The 20,845-nt window shown below is 40.1% G+C and overlaps 1 long non-coding RNA gene across 1 annotated transcript in view; it reads left to right on the forward strand.

The window, feature by feature from the left end:
* The first annotated feature begins 2 nt into the window (after positions 1 to 2).
* The window catches only part of LOC134761055 (uncharacterized), a 91,916-nt gene continuing 71,073 nt past the window's right edge, over positions 3 to 20,845 (forward strand). The window contains exons 1-2 of the long non-coding RNA XR_010139302.1: positions 3 to 444; positions 15,812 to 15,902. This is a non-coding gene — a long non-coding RNA (uncharacterized LOC134761055). The remainder of the gene's footprint in view (positions 445 to 15,811; positions 15,903 to 20,845) is intronic.

Genomic DNA, 20,845 nt, shown 5'->3' on the forward strand with positions numbered 1-20,845 from the left:
AGCTCAAGAGCTCAAGAAGCCACTTAGTTTAGCTCCTCTGAAAGAAGTTTGATATCGGACCCCTGCAACAATTTAACAGCTTTCTGGGCCGCTCCCAATATAGCTTTGATGCTATTAGAAGAAAACAAGTCTGGGAAATCTTCAACTTACTCTATTCAGAAATTAGATCTAAATCTCTCAGATCGTGATTGATTTTTTGCCATTTGTTAAATGTGTTATTACACATCAATGAAGTATTTTGGTAAAATGCTGACAGCCTCATGTTGAAGACCTAATTTCAAATTCAAGAGCAGGCTGCAGGTCAGCAGAAACTAGCTGCATACATTGCAGTGTCTTCCCCAGTGCTATCTGAGGGACATCAAGGGAGAACAGGAGAGGAGAGAAAAGGGAAGGAAGGAAGAGAACGCCTTTCATTAAGGACTCGCATAGGAAATTACCCAAAATGTAAGTTGAGGTGCTAGAGAGTTCGTGTTGACTCTTTTAGATTCTTGATGTGTTATATTCACAAATAGCAGCCGTGTCAACTTGCTGGGCATTGATGTAAGGGGAACCGTAGGGAACAGACACACACATGCACACCAGTTACCACCAACATACATTACACATACAGAAGATTCCAATTTAGAAAACGAAGGAACTAACATTCATTTCTAGAATAACAGAAAACTATAATTCGCTGAACAATAGGGCAGTCATTTTTATAATCATTTTGTTGTAATAATCGTGTTCTTCAATGTAAGCATTTTTCATAAACTATATCTTTTGCTTCCCAAACAAAGCATTTCAATCATCAAAGTAGGTCATTGTGGCTTTGAGGACAATTTACAAATTGGCTCGACTCTGGAGAAAACTTTTGAAATGTACAGAAGCCTTTAAAATTGAACTTTAACTATTTGGATTTGTGGCATTTGGAAAAGTGGTCTATAAAAAAATCTGGAATTAGGCCCCATCATATCCATAATCTTTGGGTAAAACTAAGGACATTATTATAAATTGACATTTCTTTCTATGAATTTACTGGAATTAATGAGCAGTTTTTATTCTCTTAGAAAAATTCAACACACAGCTATACATTAAACTAAAATAGAAGAATCAAGATTGTTGCATTAGATCAAGCAGTAATTTTATTTTAAAAACCTAATAAAAAACAATTTGCTCTGAAGAACTTTTGCTGTTATGTTACTTTTGAAGAATAAAAATAGTCATCATACTAATTTCTGTATCAATCTTTTCTTCAAGATGCCTATTTGCCCTAGTATACTCATTTTCTTGCTGCAAGAGATTGAGGTTGAGGTTCTCCATACATCTAGAGTTGATCCTCTCTCTCTGTCTCCTCTCTCTCTCTCCCCCTCTCCAGCTCTGTCTCCCCTCCCCCTTTCTCTCTTGGCGATTCTCCTGAAATGCCTAAAGCAAAAGGGGGTTATTGATGTCTTCCAGGACTTTAATTGCAAGAACAGCTTTATCTCCTAGGCAGACAGATACTACACAAATGTTTGGTTTGCTGCATATCACACAGTTAACAAGGTTCTTATAGGTTCAAGGAAAATAGATTGCAAGACTTTGCAAGGAGGACTTAACATTCTGGAAAACAAATGAACAGATAATTCTGAAGAAACTGAAATTTTAAAAAATAACCAGTAGTTAGACAGAATCCTACAAAAAGAGATAGTTTTTTTTAAAAAGATGAGAATAAATGTAAAAGACAACGAAAGAGGTTTTGCTTTTTTAATTCTTAATCAATAAGAACAACTATTCTTAGAAAATGATCTGTGCATTGTAATTGCCCTTCTTTCTGATCTAACAATCCAATCTTTTTATTCCAAATTGTTTAAACTATAGGAAAACCTGATGACAATAGCTCTTTCATCAGACTTGCATGTTTCAGTTGAATGCTAAGTATATCTTTCAACTAAGATTTAAACATGCAGTTCATCTGGAAGCTGGGTGGGTATCTCTTCCACGCTCTTTCCTTGCACTGCCACCAGGAAAAGAGATAATGAAGTGTCTTCATATGCTCATTGTGAGCATGTGTCCAGACTGCTTTTACTGACTTACCAATGGGCTTTATTTGTGCATAAGTTACAAGACTCTGACATTTACGACTCTCCAGGCAAATGAGAGCAAAAAGAAGAGGTTCTCAATCTTAAAGCTGTTTACCAGCTGCTGGAAAATGTCGGCTTTGGGCACCCACAATCCATACAAAATTTGAAGGTATTAGCACTGTCCCTTCTTGTGTCAGACCGTAAAAGCAAAAGCTGCACAATAGCTGCAATATATTGCCAAACTAAATTAACACATGAGGAAGAAACTACTGTACTTCTGTGAGAAATGGAGTCTTGAAAGGCCAGTTCTTTGCTCAGATCCCACGAGTTAAAAGTGCTGAAAAGCAGGCATTGTGGTTATGGTTCCCCGCCATGTGATGTTTGTTGGATTCTCACTGGATATCCTAAAACACTTAAGCCTAAAGGGTTTAGGATGTCTACAGAGGCCGTAATTTGGAGACAACAACTTTATCTTTGTGGGAGATACAGGGTACAATACAAATGTTTGTTGAGTTCCTTCTCTCTTCCTTGACAAGGAGCCTATTAAACAGTTCTCAAGCAAATTTTATGGGAAAGTAAATGATTTCATGGAGAAGAATTCTCATGGCTTAGCATGCTAAAGCTAGAGGCTTCAGTCAGGTGACACTCCAGGTTTATAGGGAATTGAAGGCAAGTTGGAACGTAGTTCATCAGATGTCAATAAGGTATGAGAAGTATACTTGGATGTGGGGCTTGAAGGAAGATGCCAAGAAATTGCAGACATGGGAATGGTCACAAAGGTAGAGAGATAAACATGCCAGGTGAATGTAGAAGGTGAGAGGAGAGGTCACAGGGTACCTAGAAAGAGATTTTCTAATCCAAAGAATATTCTTCAGGTTGGAGAAATTTCTCTTATATTAAAGAGACTACTTGGGCCATAAGTGTTTAGGATGGATAGCCAGAATAATAGAATTTTCAAACTGCTAGGAATGTGACATATTTATAAAGCATACATATTTATAAACCATCCTACCTCTGCTTTTGTTCTTCCAGGGCCTTCCTATTGTGTTTCAAATGAAATCCATGGTTTGGCCTTCCTTATACCTCCACAGCCCTGCAGCATGTGGCCTTTCAGGCTTTGCCTCAGCCCGCTCTCCCTGGGGCCCCTCCCCTGTTAGTCCTCAGGCTGACCTGTCTCACCAGCCTCGGTGCCCCTGGCCATCATGCAGCTTCAGCCTAATGTTCTTTCTTCACCTTTCATTGGACTCACCATCATTATGTTTGTGTTTAGTCTACTTCCGCTACACAGTGAGTTCCATAAGGTCAAAAACCATGTCTCTCTCATTCTCCATTTTGCCATCAAGATGTATCATAACACCTGTCCTCTGGTAGTTGCTACACAAATACTTGTTCAACAGAAGAATACAAATGAGGTCACTGGGGTCAAAACAGGTAGAGTAATTTCCTCAAACTCTCCCAAATCATTAATAGCAGAACTAGGCTAAGCACTCAAGTTTCCCAAGAAATTCTGATTTCTAAGTGTGGTTAGAATACGCTCAGGTAAGAGTTTTCATTGACATTTCTGCAGTTAGCATTTATGCTTTTGGAGAGATTTGGGAGGAGAAGCTTTTTTTTTTTTTTTCAGGAGACTGGTGAACCCAATTGCTGTATGGGCAACAGGAGGGTAAACTGGGTTGTATATATTGTTATCCTTTCTCCTCGGCTGTGTTCCACCTCCCAAATCCTCTTTAGGGTTTTCATCCTGTCTGCTCTTGTCCAGAGCTACTCCTTGAATCCTATGCTCACTGGTCCTCACTCTCTGGTTTTTCTTCTTTTCTTATTGTTAGCACATGCCCTTCTCTGCCCTTTGGAATGTCCTATCCATGCATCAAGTTAATTACTTTGGGGTAGAATTGCAGCTTTTAATTTCCAGTGCTTATTTGTGGGAAGGGCGAGGGGAAGCAAGACAGAAGGAAGGGACAAGGTGGTTAAATAGCATTCTGTTGTCAGCCTAGGTATGAAGCCAGCCCTTTATTAGATGTTATCTTGGCTCTGCCTGTGTTAGAGAGAGATAATTTATTTACTTTTTTGTTAATATTTTAAAAGGAAATTTCAATACTGGTTTTGTGACTCCCCAGAGAATCTTCAGTAGCACAAAGGGTGTTACAAAATTCTAAAGTCTCAAGAAGCAAAACCACTTAAACTAATAAACATGTCATATAATGCTTTGTGGGGCCTGGGGAAGGGTAATATCATGAAATCAAGCAATGATCAGCTTTTAAAACTCCCAAAAGGACAATCATCACAGACTGAGTAATTTGTTGTTGGTGTTAGTTTTGTTTTGTTTTCTTAGTTTCATCTTTCCTCCATAATTATCCTGTTTGTGCTCATAAATGCTTTTGCGGGAATAATATTTACCAATAATACCTACTTTTTACTGAATGCCTACTATGTGCCAGGCACTTTACTTTGTCTCAAATCCTTATCATAACCTTAATAGGTAGATATGGTTATTCATATTTCAAATGAGAAAATTAACACCCAAAGAAGTTATGTAAGTTGCTCAAGATCACATAACAAGTAAGGACTGTCAGACCACCCAAGCCTGTACCTACCTTCAGTAGCTGTGCCCCAGGGTGGCTGGAGATCAATACCTATTGGGCCCAAATACACAATCTAAGAAAAGTCTTGAGTTTGTTATGTAAAGCCTGCTTCAAAATAATTCACTTGATCTTCTCATCTCTCTTCCAACAAATTTGCCACCTTGGAGTTCATTCTACGTAAAAATTCTACACATGAAAGTACTTTGCAATATGTCATGTTATATGCAAACAAAATTAAGTAAATTTGAACTTGAACCATTGGATCAGAGTCTAGTGTACTAGATATTATATCAGGGCCAGCAGATTAAATTTTTAAAACAGCAAACAGCCTTTTTGCTTATTTTCTCAAGCTCTCCATATATCTATGATGCTCTTATTTGGTGTTATCTACCCAATTGTGAACTGCACTAAGACATGGGGTAGGCTGGGCATGGTGGCTCATACCTGTAATTCCAGCATTTGGGGAGGCCCAGGTGGGAGGATCACTTGAGCCCAGGAGTTTGAGACCAGCCTGGGCAATATAATGGACCTCGGCTCTGCAAATAATAATTAAAAAAAAAAAAATTAGCTGGGACTGGTGGCACATGACTGTGGTCCTAGCTACTAGGGAGGCTGAGGCAGGAAGATCACTTGAATCTGGGAGGTCGAGGCTGCAGTGAGCTATGATTGCACCACTGTACTCCAGCCTGGGCGACAGAGTAAGACTCTGTCTCAATAACAATGACAACAACAACAAAAAGATATGAGGTACATATTTGATCTTTCAGAAAGTATCAGGCTCTTGGGGAGCCCGCAACCATAGAACTTCTTTGTTTAATATAAACACAGACAGAAACTCAAATAAATGTGTCTAATTTACGTTCATGTTTCTATCATTTCATTGCTGGCAGTGATAGCCAGAAACTGAGGACCCTGAAGTCACCTTTGATACAGAATCCCTCTCCCAGTGTCCTCTCTACCCCTCTGGCCCCCTCAGAGTGAGCTTCAACATTCCTCACAACCAAAAAGCACAACAAAGCCGGGCACGGTGGCTCACACCTGTAATCCCAGCACTTTGGGAGGGCGAGGCGGGTGGATCACCTGAGGTCAGGAGTTCGAGACCAGCCTAGCCAACATGGCAAAACCCCATCTCTACCAAAAATACAAAAATTAGCTGAGCATGATGGTGCATGCCTGTAATCCCAGCTACTTAGGAGGGTGAGGAAGGAGAATCACTTGAACCAGGGAGGTGGAGGTTGCAGTGAGCCGAGATCACACCACTGCCCTCCAGCCTGGGCAACAGAACAAGAGTCTGTCACAAAAAACAGACAAACAAACAAAAAACAAATCCCATGCCTCTTGGAATTTAGGCAATGTATGATTAGGCAAGTATTAAAAGTTATTTTAAAGGCTAAGTAATAGTATTTGGTGATATTTATGGTCAACTAAAAAAAGGGCAGAAAGCAAAATTTTCTCTCTGCTATTGTGTCAGAAGAGTATTTTAGAAATATTAAAGGTTTCCCCAGTGTTTCGTTTTCTGCCTTGACCCTAACCTCCATTCAAACACCAGATTTGACCTTCATCTCAGGAAGAACTCAGGATGGCAACAAGCACCAAAAAGGAGTCTTTTCAGATTTCTACGTTTTTTAAGTCTAGCTCCTTAGGAGAACAGAAAGGACTCAAACTAGAAAAAGATTGGAAAAGGAGAGTTGGAGAAGCAGAGAGGGCAGTGGCGCCGTTAGGTACCTGAGAGATGGGCCTGCGCTTTACTCCACAGGCTGAGCTTGGGAAAGGAGGCAAGACCCTGAGAAGAAATGGCGGCACGAAAAGTGTTGGGGAGGATGCAGAGTTCCCAGTCCCGGCATGCTGTAGGCGTTGAAAAATGATCTCCTCACACCCCAAAATAACACAGAGGAGGCCCTGAAACCAGATGGGGCCACGTGGGTGGAAACAAGGGGGTTCTCTTCAGTGGCTGGCACTAAACAGCACCCAAGGAACAATCAGGATGAAGGTCTCAGCCGATGCAGCTGTGGCTAGATGACGGTGAGGATTTGATGCAACTCAGGGAAAAGGTGGGGAGGCTTGGTAAGAATGGAATTTGAAACAGAAACCAATGTATGGAGTCAGAGAAAAGTAAAGAAAAGTAGGTATTTTGCTTTTCTGCATTTAAGGACTAAATTTTATACCTCCTAAACCTGTGATTGAAACAAGAGGTGAAGAGTGACATAAAAAAACGAGGAAAATTTGTCTGGATTTTTCTGAACCTCCACTTCTTTGAAAGAAGAATAATTAAAATGTTTAGAACCCAGCATTTGTATGCGCATAAGAAATAATGGACTACTATCTAATATATTAAAGTAATTATTTGTTGAGGTCATTCGATGGTAAATTTTTCTTTCATTTTTATTTTCCACGTTTATGGAGATTTTTGTTGTTGTTCCTGCTGTTTTAAGAAATAAGATGAAGAGAAAGGACAGAGGTAAAAAGGAAGTAAGGAAAGAAAAAAGATGGTAAGAAAAAAGGACTTTTAAGTAGTATTGGGTAGTTAAAACATATTACCAGTGGTTAAAAAAAAAGGGGTTGGAAATGTGGATGGGGAGAAATTTTAAAGCGTCTAAAATTTCAGACTAAGAAATGTGGACTGTATCCTGTAATCAATGAAGGGCCATGTGGACTGTATCCTGTAATCAATGAAGGGTTTCAAATATGGGAGTAACAGGTCAAATCTATGTTTAAAAGCATTCTGGTCATTTTGGGGTGAGATTCCTAAGAATGAAGGCAGTGAAATAATTCCCAGACAATTGCAATAACATAGACATAAAATCGTGGGGGCACCCAGGAAGTGGCAGCAGGGTTGAAGAAGCAGGAGTGGATCAAAATTTTTAAAGAGGTAGCAACTTAGTGAATGATTGGTTCTGAGGGAAAAAAAAAAAAAAAAAAATTGCTGAGAATATCCTGATGTATGGAATCGTCAGCCACAGCTTGAAAGCGCTCCTGTTTTAAGAGGCGATTAAGCATCTTGAGTGCCATTTTGAAACTGGACAGAATTGAAGACTGCTAATGAATGCTGGCCGCTTAGCAACCACAAAGTTAGCAACTTCGAGCAACAGCCACAGATGCGCTATCCTGTGGCTCTGGACCACCTCCTCCCACTACTCTAAGCCACCTGACAGCTGATGGGAAATGCCTCCAACCAGAGCGCAAATAAAGCCCTGAAGCTTCCAGAGCCTCACCAGGAGGACACTCTCTTGACTAGGAAGGGAAGAGCTGAGTCCAGAGACCCTGACTCCATTTCCTAATCCATTCCCTTGCACGACATTCTGGCCCAGTGGAATCTGAGATGGCCACAGTGATCTTCCCTTTTTGCCCACAACAAGCAGAAACGAGGCCAGTGTGTTTAAACCAGTGTTTACTGAAGGCTCAGGGATTACACAAAGTAAATACATCTGGAGAGCAACATGAATCCTGATAATTCTTAAGATACAGCTCACTCTCTGAAGATCATAAGGCCCATCTCATCCTTGTGGGCCCTCGGAAAGAAGTGAGAACGCTCTATATTTTCCATCCATGGTGCCACATTTCTTTCACTTGGTAGAAGCCATCCCTAAATCTCACCACCCCAGAGTCACAACATTCCATGTGAATAATTTGTATTCTGGATTTGTTTTAATCCTAGCTGTCCTTTGTCCCCAAGAACCCTGAGATATTTTTAAAGATTTGAAGTAATAAAACAATCTTAAAGAAGGTTTAAAAATTGGGGAAAATTTTTAAAATTGCTCAAACGTTTTTAAAACCTTCAAAACACAACTATCAATGTTTTCATTTATTCCCTTCTAGTTTTTTTGTATGTATTTTATATAGTTTTAATTATACAATATATACACACACTTGTTTTTTTTGGTATCATTATACCATTTTTCCTATTGATTTTCAATCTTCATTGTATCTTTTTTGATGACTCCTAAAATGCCATCATTATATTACCATTTCTATGTTTAGGCTATTATATTTCTTTCATTTTCAAATTTTTTAAAGTCATTTTTTTCTGAGTATACAAACACACTATAGAACATTTAAAACAAAAAGAAAATAATAAAAAGTTATTTATGTAGTACATAAAATTGTGACTTACAGACGTACAGATTTGATTTCCACTTTTGTTCCTTGATTTGAAACTTACACAGTTACTCCAGGAAAGGTGTTCTCAGGCTATTGTAAATCATTTGCTGCCATTGCCTCAGTGCAGAATCCCCGGCCGTACATCCCCACCTCAGACCAGATCCAAATCTCAGTTTCCACCAGCAGCCACCCCAAGGCAGCTCTGCTTCTCCCAGTGGCCTGCTCCTCAAGACCTCAGCTCTTTTCTCCCATTTTCTTTTATTATTATTCTTATTTTTAATTGACATAAAACTGTACATATATATGGGGTACTGAGTGATATTTCAATACTTGTATATAATATGTAATGATCAAATCAGGGTAATTAGCATATCCATCACCTCAAAATTGATTATTTCTCCATGTTGGGAGCATCCAAAATCCTCTCTACTAGGCCGGGCGTGGTGACTTACGCCTGTAATCCCAGCACTTTGGAAGGCCGAGGCAGGTGGATCACCTGAGGTCAGGAGTTTGAGACCAGCCTGTCCAACATGGTGAAACCTTGTCTCTACTAAAAATACAAAAATTAGCTGGGCATGGTGGTGTGCACCTGTAATGCCAACTGCTCGGGAGGCTGAAGCAGGAGAATTGCTTGAACCCAGGAGGCGGAGGTTGTAGTGAGCCAAGATTGCACCACTGCACTCCAGCCTGAGCAACAAGAATGATCTTTTTTTTTCTATTTCAAAAAAAAGAAAAAAAAACCTCTCTTCCAGCTATCTGAACATATGCAATAAATTATTGTTAACTATAGTCACCCTACAGTGCAATAGAACACTAGAACTTAATCCTGTTGTCTACCTATAATTTTATGCCTATTATCCAACCTCTCCCTATCTCCCCTCCCAGCCACTAGTTTCCAGCCTCTAGTTACCACTATTCTACTTCTATGAGATGAAATTTTTGAACTTCTACAGATGAATGAGAACACGTGATATTTATCGTATTTATCTTTCTGTGCCTGGATTCTTTCACTTAATGTCCTCCAGGCTCACCCACATTGCCACATATGACAGGATTTCATTCTTTTCTATGGTTGAATAATATTCCATTATTGCATGAGTCCATTCTTGCATGCCATCAATACATGAGACTGGGTAATTTATAAAGAAAAGAGGTTTAATTGGCTTGCAGTTCTGCAGGCTGTACAGGAAGCATGGCTGGAGAGACCTCAGGAAAATTAACAAGCATGGTGGAAGGTGAAGAAGAAGCAGGCATGTCTTATATGGTTGGAGCAGAAGGAAAAGAGAGATGGGGGAGGTGCCACACACTTTTAAACAACCAAATCTCACAAGTACTCACTATCTGAAAGCAACATCGAGGGGAAAATCGGCCCCTGAACCAATCACCTCCCACCAGGCCCTACTTCCAACACTGGGGATTACAATTTGACATGAGATTTGAACAGGGACACAGACCCAAACCATATCAATTATATACATGATGGCCACTTCGGTTGTTTTCATATCTTGGTTATTGCAAATAGTGCTGCTCTAAGCATGGGAGTAAAGGTATCTCTTCGACATACTGATTTCATTTTCTTTGGAGATATCTGGTAGTGGGATTGTTAGATCATGTGGTAGTTCCGGTTTTAGTTTTTTGAGGAACTGCCATACTGTTTTCCATAATGGCTGTACTAATTTATCTCCTTTTTTCTTCTTTCTTTGGAAGAAAGAGGTTCTTCTACACTTACACCTCTCTTGTAAGACCAGTGGAATCTCCCATAGTGTATCTTCTCTGGGACTGGTTGTTCTGCATTGGGAACATGCCTTGGAGCTCCTAGTCTGCAGCACCCACAATGCCCAAAGCAGGTATTGGCAGCTTTCTTAGCAGCAAAGGTTTTTGAAGCATGAAGAACAGAACCTTTCTACCTTATTTTTCACATTGATGAGTGTTTTATAATTGCTTTACTCAGCAAGCCTGGGAAATATGTAAGTAGTCATCAGTTTTACACATGTGAGAATTAAGGTTCAGAAAGGCTAAATGACTTGCTTTAAATAGTCAAAAAATTGTGTCATTAGAGAGTTAAATGAGAACTCTCTTTTCTATTAAAATTACATACTTCTTGGGATAAAGATAAATGATACAGTAATGCAAGAAGTACACATGTTGACCTAATAAAGGGACAGAGGTGAAGCCTAGAGAAAGAGGTGAAAGAAGTGTGGAAGAGCACAGAGCGATCCAACAGAAGTCAAAGGTTGTAGGAAAAAATAATTGCGTGGCTCTAACAGCTTAAAAATGCCTGTTGTATGTGTTCGTGGTGAGTGTAGTGGTTCTTGATTTGATCCACATGTTTGCCAAGTGGCTCAGCTTCATTCTTTTAAGAGCAGGATGAAAGCTTCCCTCCTACCCTGGTGCTTGGTACCACCTCAGACTCCTAGACAACTACCTGCCCCCCACCCTAAACCATACTGGAACTACCAAGCTGGCTCCACAGGAGGGCATGGGATGGGCAGGCTGCACTTTCCTTCATTGTCTCACCCCTCAGTTCCTCAGAGCACCATTGACATGAGGCTGTTGGGTGTAACATCTATACTCAAGGTTTGATGTTGGTTAGAGGAAATATCTCTAGAAAGATGCCTGTGGAGCTGGTATCAATGATTGCTTCTAGGGAGAACTCGTGGCTGGAGGAGGCGGGAAGTGAGCATGGCTTCCTTTCACAGTATATGCTTTGGGTAGCTTTTAAATCTTGTACTCAATGTGTTTATTACCTACTCAAAAATAAAAATGAAGACAAAAGCTTTGCTGCCACGCTGGAGTGCAGTGGCATGATCTCAGCTCACTGCAAGCTACGCCTCCCAGGTTCATGCCATTCTCCTGCCTCAGCCTCCTGAATAGCTGGGACCACAGGCGCCAGCCACCACTCCCAGCTAATTTTTTGTATTTTTAGTACAGATGGGGTTTCACCATCGTAGCCAGGATGGTCTCGATCTCCTGACCTCATGATCCACCTGCCTCAGCCTCTCAAAGTGCTAGGATTACAGGTGTGAGCCACCACGCCAGGCCTGGGCTGGCTTTTTTGGCTTGGAACGACTCCTCTAGTCCCTTCCTCTCCTAGTCAGGGTCATATTTCAAATCTTCACAATGAGAATCTTCATTCACTTAAACCCCAACCTCCTCACCACCACAATGGCCTGCCTTGCCCTAGAATTCGTCTCAACAACCAGAACAATACATAGGACACAATAGCTAAAAGGAATCCAGTTCTCAAATCTGAGTAATTTTATCTAGAATAGCAATTATAGAATTTTCTATTCACTCTAGATTACAAGTGCATCCAGAGTGGCCTTTGGGGACCCAATTCCCAAAATTTTCAAGGTCCCTCTGCCAGGGTCAAGTGGAGACATTGTGTCTGGAATTAGTGGGTTCTTGGTCTCACTGACTTCAAGAATGAAGCCGCGGACCTTCGCGGTGAGTGTTACAGTTCTTAAAGATGGTGTGTCTGGAATTTGTTCCTTCTGATGTTCGGACGTGTTCAGAGTTTCTTCCTTCTGGTGGGTTCCTGGTCTCGCTGGCTTCAGGAGTGAAGCTGCAAACTTTCGTGGTGAGAGTTACAGCTCTTAAGGCAGCGCATCTGGAGTTGTTTGTTCCTCCCCTCCAGAATTGTTCATTCCTCCTGATGGGTTCGTGGTCTTGCTGGCCTCAGGAGTGAAACTGCAGACCTTCATGGTGAGTGTTACTCCTCATAAACACAGTGCTGACCGAAAGAGTGAGCAGCAGCAAGATTTATTACAAAGAGTGAAAGAACAAAGCTTCCACAGCATGGAAAGGGACCAGAATGGGTTGCTGCTGCTGGCTGGGGCAGCCTGCTTTTATTCCCTTATCTGACCCCACCCACATCCTGCTGATTGGTCCATTTTACAGAGAGCTGATTGATCCGTTTTGACAGGGTGCTGATTGGTGTATTTGCAAACCTTGAACTTGACACAGAGTGCTGATTGGTGCATTTACAATCCTCCAGCTAGACATAGAAGTTCTCCAAGTCCCCACCAGATTAGCTAGATACAGAGTGCTGATTGGTGCATCCAGGAATGCCCCCAGAGCTAGAGACAGAGTGCTGATTGGTGCATATACAATCCTCTGGCTAGACATAAAAGTTCTCCAAGTCCCCACCTGACTCAGGAGCCCAGCTGGCTTCCCCTAGTGGATCCTGCACCAGGGCCGCCATCAGAGCTGCCCAGCAGTCCTGCACAGTGTGCCCGCACTCCTCAACCCTTGGGCGGTAGATGGGACCGGGAGCCACAGAGCAGGGGGCAGCTCCCATCCGGGAGGCTTGGGCAGCATGGGAGCCTATGGGGGGCTGTGGGGGGAGGCTCCGGTATGGCGGGCTGCAGGGCTGCAGGTCCTGAGCCCTGCCCCGTGGGGAGGCAGCTGAGGCCTGTGAGAATTCGAGCGTGGCACCAGCAGGCCAGCACTGCTGGGAGATCTGGCGCACCCTCTGCAGCTGCTGGCCTGGGTGCTAAGCCTCTCACTGCCCACCAGCAGCTCCGAGTGCAGGGCCTACCGAGCCTGCGCCCACCCCTAACTCGAGCTGGCCTGCGAGCGCCGCAGGCAGCCCTGGTTCCCGCCGCCGCCTCTCCCTCCACACCTCCCCGCAAGCAGAGGGAGCGGGCTCCAGCCTTGGCCATCCCAGAGAGGGACTCCCACAATGCAGCTGCGGGCTGAAGGGCTCCTCAAGCGCAGCCAGAGTGGAGGCCGTGGCATGAGGAGGTGCCCAGAGTGAGCAAGGGCTGCTAGCACATTGTCACCTCTCAATATGCCTCTTCATTCTCTTTCTGAATATACTTAGATCTTCTCATCTTGACTCCAGTACCCTGTGGGTAAAACACACACCCACATACTTCCGAAGGACAAATAGTTCTTAAATATCATACTGTCTAAACTAAATCACATTAAATGGAAAAATCTTCCTAACAGCTCTGACAATCTACAAAGACTTATCCTAAAATAAACCCTGAAAGCAGACCTTTACATGATTACCTAATGCCATTCTTCTTTTCCTTTCTTCAATCTCCAACTTCCAAACTATGGCCCAAGGGTTTGCTAGTGACAAAGACACTGCCCATCACAAGTCCTGCTCAAACAGAAAACCCATTCACCCCGATCTTTACCCTGAACTACACAAAAATACTGGCAGACACTTTGAATGTACAGGTTTAGACTTAGGCCAGCTTGAATTTTTAGGTAGGGATTTCTGTTGCACCATTTGTCTCTAAGTGGAATAAGGTCTGTGAAACATTTACTTACCACTGCCCTTCCCACCAGCTAGCAAAAGCTCCTAGCAATGACATTTAGGAATTGTTTTGTTTTTATTTTTATTTTCCTATTTCTTTACATGACATGTAATCTAAGCTTGACCTATTTAAAGAATAAATGTAAAAAAGGACAAATGAAATGATTAATAGTCTAGAGGTGAGCATTGTTTACTATATCCTAGTTTTAATTTTTCCTATGCCATTTTTAAATAAAATTGGGATTCTATTGGATAGAGCATTACAAGACTGCTTCTTATGGAAAGAATGTTCCTGAATGCCTTTCATAACACCTAGATGCTAGATGCTTGCTTTTACAATACTCCCTCCTTATCCAGTTTCCCTTTCTGTGTTTTAGTTACCCACATTCAACCACAGTCCAAAAATATTACATACAATATTTTAAGAGAGAAAAACTACTTTCACATAACTTTTATTACAGTATGTTGTTATTCTATTTTCATTATTATTACTGTTAATTTATTACTATGTCTAATTTATAAATTAAACTTTCTCATAGGTGTGTATGTATGCATAGGAAAAAGTATAGCATATATAGGGTTCAGTACTATCTGCAGTTTCAGGCATGCACTGGGGGTCTTGAAACATCTCCTGAGGATAAAGGGAGTCTGCTATATCTGAATTCCGATATAATTCACATTCCATAAGATTTATCTTTTTAAAATGTAAAATTCAGTGGTTTTTAGCATATTCCCAAAGTTATGCAACCATCACTATTATCTGATTCCAGAAGAGTTTCATGATCCAAAAAGAAACTCCATACCCCTAAAAGCAGTCACACTCCACCCCTTCTACAGTAAGACCCTGGCAAACACTAAGCTACTTTCAATCTCTAGGGATTTGCCTACTTTAGCTATATTATACGAATGAAATCACACAACATGTGGGCTGTTATGACTGGCTTCTTTCACTTACCATAATGTTTTCAAAGCTCAGCCATTTATGAGTACTTCATTCCTTTTTATGACTGAGTGATATTCCACTGTATGAATATATCAATTTTGTTTATCCATTCATCAGTTGATGGACATTTGTGTTGTTTCCAGTTTGGGGCTGTTATGAATAATACTGCTGTAAACATTTGGGTACAAGTTTCTGGGTGAACATATGTTTCATTTCTCTTGGGTATTTACCTAGGAGTAGAATTACTGGATCATATTGTAACTCTATGTTTAACCATTTAAGGAATTCTCAAACTATTTTCCAAAGCAGCTGCACCATTTTAAAGTCGCACCAGCAGTGTATGAGGGTTCCAATTTCTCCACATTCTTACCAACGTTTATTGGTATCTTTCTTTTTTATTATAGCTATCAAATAGCGTTTGCAAAGTGGTGTATCATTAAGGATTTGATTTACATTTCCCTGATAGGCTAGTGATGAGCATCTTCACATTGTATTGGCCATTTACATATCTTCTGTGGAGAAGTATCCATTCAGATGTTGTACTTATTTTTAAATTGGGCTATTTGTCTTATTGTTGAGTTGTAAGAGTTCTTTATATATTCTGGACACTAGACTCTTATCAGATATATGATTTGCAAATATTTTTTCCATTCTGTATGTTGTCTTCTCATTTTCTTTTTTTAAACTTTTATTGTTATTATTATTATTTTAGAGACAGGTTCTTGCTCTGTCACCCAGGTTGAAGTACAGTGGTGCAATTGTAGCTCATTGCAGCCTTGAATTCCTGGGTTCAAGCAATCCTCCTGCCTCAGCCTCCTGAGTAGCTAGGTTGACAGGTGTGCCACCATGCCTGGTTAATTTTTTTATTTTCTTTTAGAGACGGTCTCACTATATTGCCCAGGCTGGACTTGAACTCCTGGACTTAAGCTATCTTCCCGCCTCCATCTCCCAGAGCACTGGGATTACAGGTATGAGCTACCACACCTGACCTTACTTTCTTAATAATGTCCTTTAGAGCACAAGAGTTTTTATTTTGATTAAGTTCAACTTGCCTTTTGTGGGTAGGGGCAGGGTTGTTCATGCTTATGGTATTATATCTAAGAAACATTGCCTAATCAAAGGTCACAAAGATTTACACCTATGTTTTCTTATTTTTTTTCTTTCATCTTTCTTTCTTTTTCTTTTTCTTTTTTTTTTTTTTTTTTTTTTTTTGACAAGGTCTTGCTATTTTGCTCAGATTGGAGTACAGTAGCTGTTCACAGGTGCAAGCATCAAAGTGTCCTGTAGCCTCAAACTCCTGGCCTCAAGTGATCCTCCTGGCTTATCTCCTGAGTAGCTGGGACTACAGGCATACACTACCACTTTTGGCTTTATATCTATGTTTTTAAAGAGTTTTGGCTTTTACATTTAGATCTTTAATTTATTTTTAGTTAATTTTTTATATGGTGTGAGGTTAGGAATCCAACTTTATTCTTTTGCGTATGAATTTCTAGTTGCACCAGCACCATTTATTGAAAAGACTTATCTTTCCCCCATTGAATAATCTTGACACTCTAGCCAAAAATCAATTGACCATAAATGTGAGTTTATTTCTAAATCTTCAGTCCTATACCATTGATCTATATGTTTACCCTAATGCCAGTACCACACAGCTTTTCCTTAAAAAGAGAGAGAGATAGAGTGCTGAGAATTTGAAAGATATTGCTCTGAATTTGTACATCAATTTGGAGATATTACCATAACAATATTAAGTTTTCAATCTAGGAACAGGGATATCTTTCTATTTATTTAGATTTTTTAAAGTTTTTTTTTTTCAGAATGTTCTGTAGTTTTCAGTATGTAACTCTTGCAGTTTTTTGTTAACTTTGTTTCTGAGTTATTTCCATTTCATTTCATTTTGTCCATTGCCAGTATATAAAAATACAGTTTATTTTTGTATATTGATCCTCTGTCTACAACATTGCTTGTTTATTAATACTAATATTAATACTAATAGCTTTTTTGTGGATCCTGTAGAATTTTCTACATACAAGATCATCTGCAATTAGAAATGGATTTACTTCTTTTTTCTAATCCGAATGCCTTCTTTTCCTTCTTTTTCTTGCTGAATTGCTCTGGTTATAACCTCAAGTACCATGCTGAATAGAACTGGCAAAAACAGATATCTTTATCTTCTTCTTGATCTTAGGAAGAAAGCTTTTAGTCTTTCATCATTAAATATAATGTTAGCTTTGGATATTTTGTAGAAGTCCTTTGTAAGGTTGAAGAAGTTCCCATCCATTCCTAGTTTTTATTATGAAATGTGTGGTATTTTTATTAAACACTCATGCGATATTGTGATGATTATCTGAATTTTTCTATTAATATGGTATATTATAGTAATTGCTTTTCACAGGTTGAGCCAAACTTGCATCTGTAGGATAAAACCTACTTAGTCACGATGTATCATCTTTTTAAATGTTGCTGGGTTTTGTTTGTTAGTATATCATTGAGGATGTTTGCATCTGTATACATAAAAGATACGTATGTCCTTTTTTCCTTGTGATGTCTTTGCCTAGTTTTGGTTTCAGGGTAGTATCAGCCTCATAGAATGAATTGGGAAGTGTTCCCTTCTCCTCTACTTTTTGAAAGAGTTTGTGAAGGATTTGTGTTAATTCTTTAAACATCTGGTAGAATTTATCAGTGAAGCCATTTGGCCCTGAGACGTTTTGGGAGGAAATTTTTTATTACTAATTCAATCTCTTTGCTTGTTATACATCTATTTAGATTTTCTATTTCTCTTTGGGTCAATTTTGGTAAGTGTGTCTTTCTACGAATTTGTTGATTTCATCTAGGTTATCTAATTTGTTGGCATAAGGGTGTTCAATGTATTCTGTTATAATCCCTTTATACTTATGTAAAGTCAACATTAATGTCCCCCTTTTCATTCCTGATTTTAGTAATTTGAATATTGTCTCTTTTTTCCTTGGCATAGACTTGGCATTGTTTTTTAACAAATACAGAACAATTTGTACTCCCAGAACTTCACCTCATTCCAATTTCTCTTGGTCTCACTGAGAAGAATTATTGTGGAAGGGGTTGAATATGATTTGTTCATGGACTTGTAAAGTGATTTCTTCCACTCCTTTTGGTGCTTCTGCCAAGTGAAAATTTTTAATATTTTCTAATAAAAAGAGACATGGATAACAATAAGAATGCAATAAACAAAGGCAGCTTTGTGAAGAGATATCTTTTTATTATGATTTGCAAGAAAATTTAGGCATAATATTTATAAATATAATGTTCTATTTATTTTGAATTCTCATTAAAAGACATCATATTGGCTGGGTGCAGTGGCTCACACCTGTAATCCCAGCACTTTTGGAGGCTGAGGCAGTCAGATCACCCGAGGTCAGGAGTTCGAGACCAGCCTGGCCAACTTGGTGGAATCCTATCTCTACTAAAAATAAAAAATTAGCCAGGTGTCGGAGTATGGACCTGTAATCCCAGCTACTCGAGAGGCTGAGGCAGGAGAATCACTTGAACCCAGGAGGCGGAGACTGCAGTGAGCCGAGATCATGCCACTGCACTCCAGCCTGGGCGACAGAGTGAGACTCTTTCTCAAAAAAGAAAAAAAGATACCAAATTATTTATGTATTAAAATGTTAATAATCTATTAAGTTGTAAAAATTAATCATTGGCCACATATTTGTGCTAAAAGTATAAACACATGTATGGGAAGGCTACAAATAAAATACAAGGCATTTCTAGAGGGGGAGAGAGTGAGAAAGTATCGGAGGTGAGACTTCAGCTGTGTAGGTAAAGATTTGGGGTTTTTTTAAAAAGAGAGGATCACAGAGATTTGAAGCAAATATACCATTAATGGTAATGTGTGAAATCTGGATAGGAGATTCTTGAATGTCTAATTTTAATGAACAGATAATAACAAAATATTTAAAAGAAACACTGAAATTTTTTTTTTTTTTTTTTTGATTCGTAGTCTCACTCTGTTACACAGGCTGGAGTGCAGTGGCATGATCTTGCCTCTCTGCAACCTCTGCCTCCTGGGTTCAAGTGTTCTTCTGCCTCAGCCTCCCAAGTAGCTGGAATTACAGGTGCACACCACCACGCCCAGCTAATTTTTCTTTTTTTTTTCTTTTTTTTTTTTTTGAGACAGGGTCTTGCTCTGTCGCCCAGGCTGGAGTGCAGTGGCGCGATCTCTGCTCACTCCAAGCTCTGCCTTCCGGGTTCATGCCATTCTCCTGCCTCAGCCTCCCAAGTAGCTGGGATTACAGGCGCCGGCCACCCCGCCCAGCTAAGTTTTTGTATTTTTAGTAGAGACGGGGTTTGCCCGTGGTCTCGATCTCCTGACCTCGTGATCCGCCCACCTCGGCCTCCCAAAGTGCTGGGATTACAGGCGTGAGCTACCGTGCCCAGCCCTAATTTTTCTATTTTTAGTAGAGACGGGGTTTCACCATGTTGGCCAGGCTGGTCTCAAACTCCTGACCTCAGGTGATCAGTCCGCCTCGGCCTCCCAAAGTGTTAGGAATACAAGCGTGAGCCACCGTGCCCGCCCTTACACTGAAGTTTTAAATTGGCTTTTAAAAGTCTAATGTTGTTGTAATAATGAGCAAAGGAAATAAACAGACAAATCACAAAAGGACATAAAATTTCCCCACCTAGGTTACCCTTCTGGACTGAATAACTTATTCCCCCAGCTTCAGGAATTGCTTTGGCATGCTTCCTTTACCCAGTCAACCTTCATCCAGTGACTGGCCAGTGCGGGGTATAAAAGTCTGACCCCCTCAGTCAAACTTGGAACAATTCTGAAGAGACATCCCAGCTTCAGAGTTCCCTATAGTTTAGTTGAGATATTTGTTGAGACTGCCCCTCAGCCCAACTTTTTCCTCTGTCGTCTGTTGTCCAGTCCTGCTTATTCCTTGCCCCACAAGTATTGGTCCCAGGGACTTTTCTGTTTACATATGTCTATCTCAGAGTCTGCTTTCTGGAGAATTCTGCTTGTGGTATATAGGTAGATAAATACAAAAGCTCACTAATGACAAACGATAGCTCCAATTAAAACCAGAAAACATAATTATGATGAGAGCAGGATGGTAGCCACTGGGGTGTGGCAGAACATGTTAGTTTTCTGTATAAAGTCCATCTCCTCTTTTTACTGAGTAACATAATCCTTTTTTTATTTGAAGCAGTAATGTACTCTACCAGAAGGTATATTTTCTAGCCTCTCTTGTAGCTAGGTGTGTCCATATGACTAAGATAAAACCACTGAAATGTCAATGTCACTGGACCGCCAAATAACGGATCTTTAAGAAACTAGGCTCAGATAGTAGGTATTCCTCTTTCTGTATCCCCGTTTCTCCTTCCAGCCGCCTGGAATGGGGGTGCAATGGTTAGAGTTTAACAATCATATTATGGCCTTGTGGATGGAAGCATGGTGAAACACAAAGAGAAGCTGGGTGTCTACTGATTTCAAAGGACGCCATATCCCCTGTATTGCTACCTCTGGATTTCACAATTTTGTGAAGGGGTTTTTGTGCATTGTATGTGAAATTTTGTCGTTAGGTATTTGAGCCACTGTTGGTTCTAATTTTCTATTATAAACTACCAAATCTAATTATAATTTAAACAGATGGGTAATTATATGCTCTGCTAGTAAAATAAAAAGTGAAAAATTATTTTGGAAAATGATTAAGCATTTGGCTTGTAATATTCTCACTGGAGTGATTCTACTTCCAAGAATAAATTCTAAGAAAACAAAACAATTGTGTGTGTGTGTGGTGTGTGTGTGTGTGTGTGTAGCTTTAAGAATAAAGACATTTAAGTCATGCAAAAAAATTGAAACTACCTAAACATGCAACATAATGGAATGGGTAATAAAATACGATGTAACCATTGAATTTAAAAATTAATT

Source organism: Pongo abelii, chromosome 2, assembly GCF_028885655.2.
Source record: "Pongo abelii isolate AG06213 chromosome 2, NHGRI_mPonAbe1-v2.0_pri, whole genome shotgun sequence".
NCBI lineage: Eukaryota > Metazoa > Chordata > Mammalia > Primates > Hominidae > Pongo > Pongo abelii.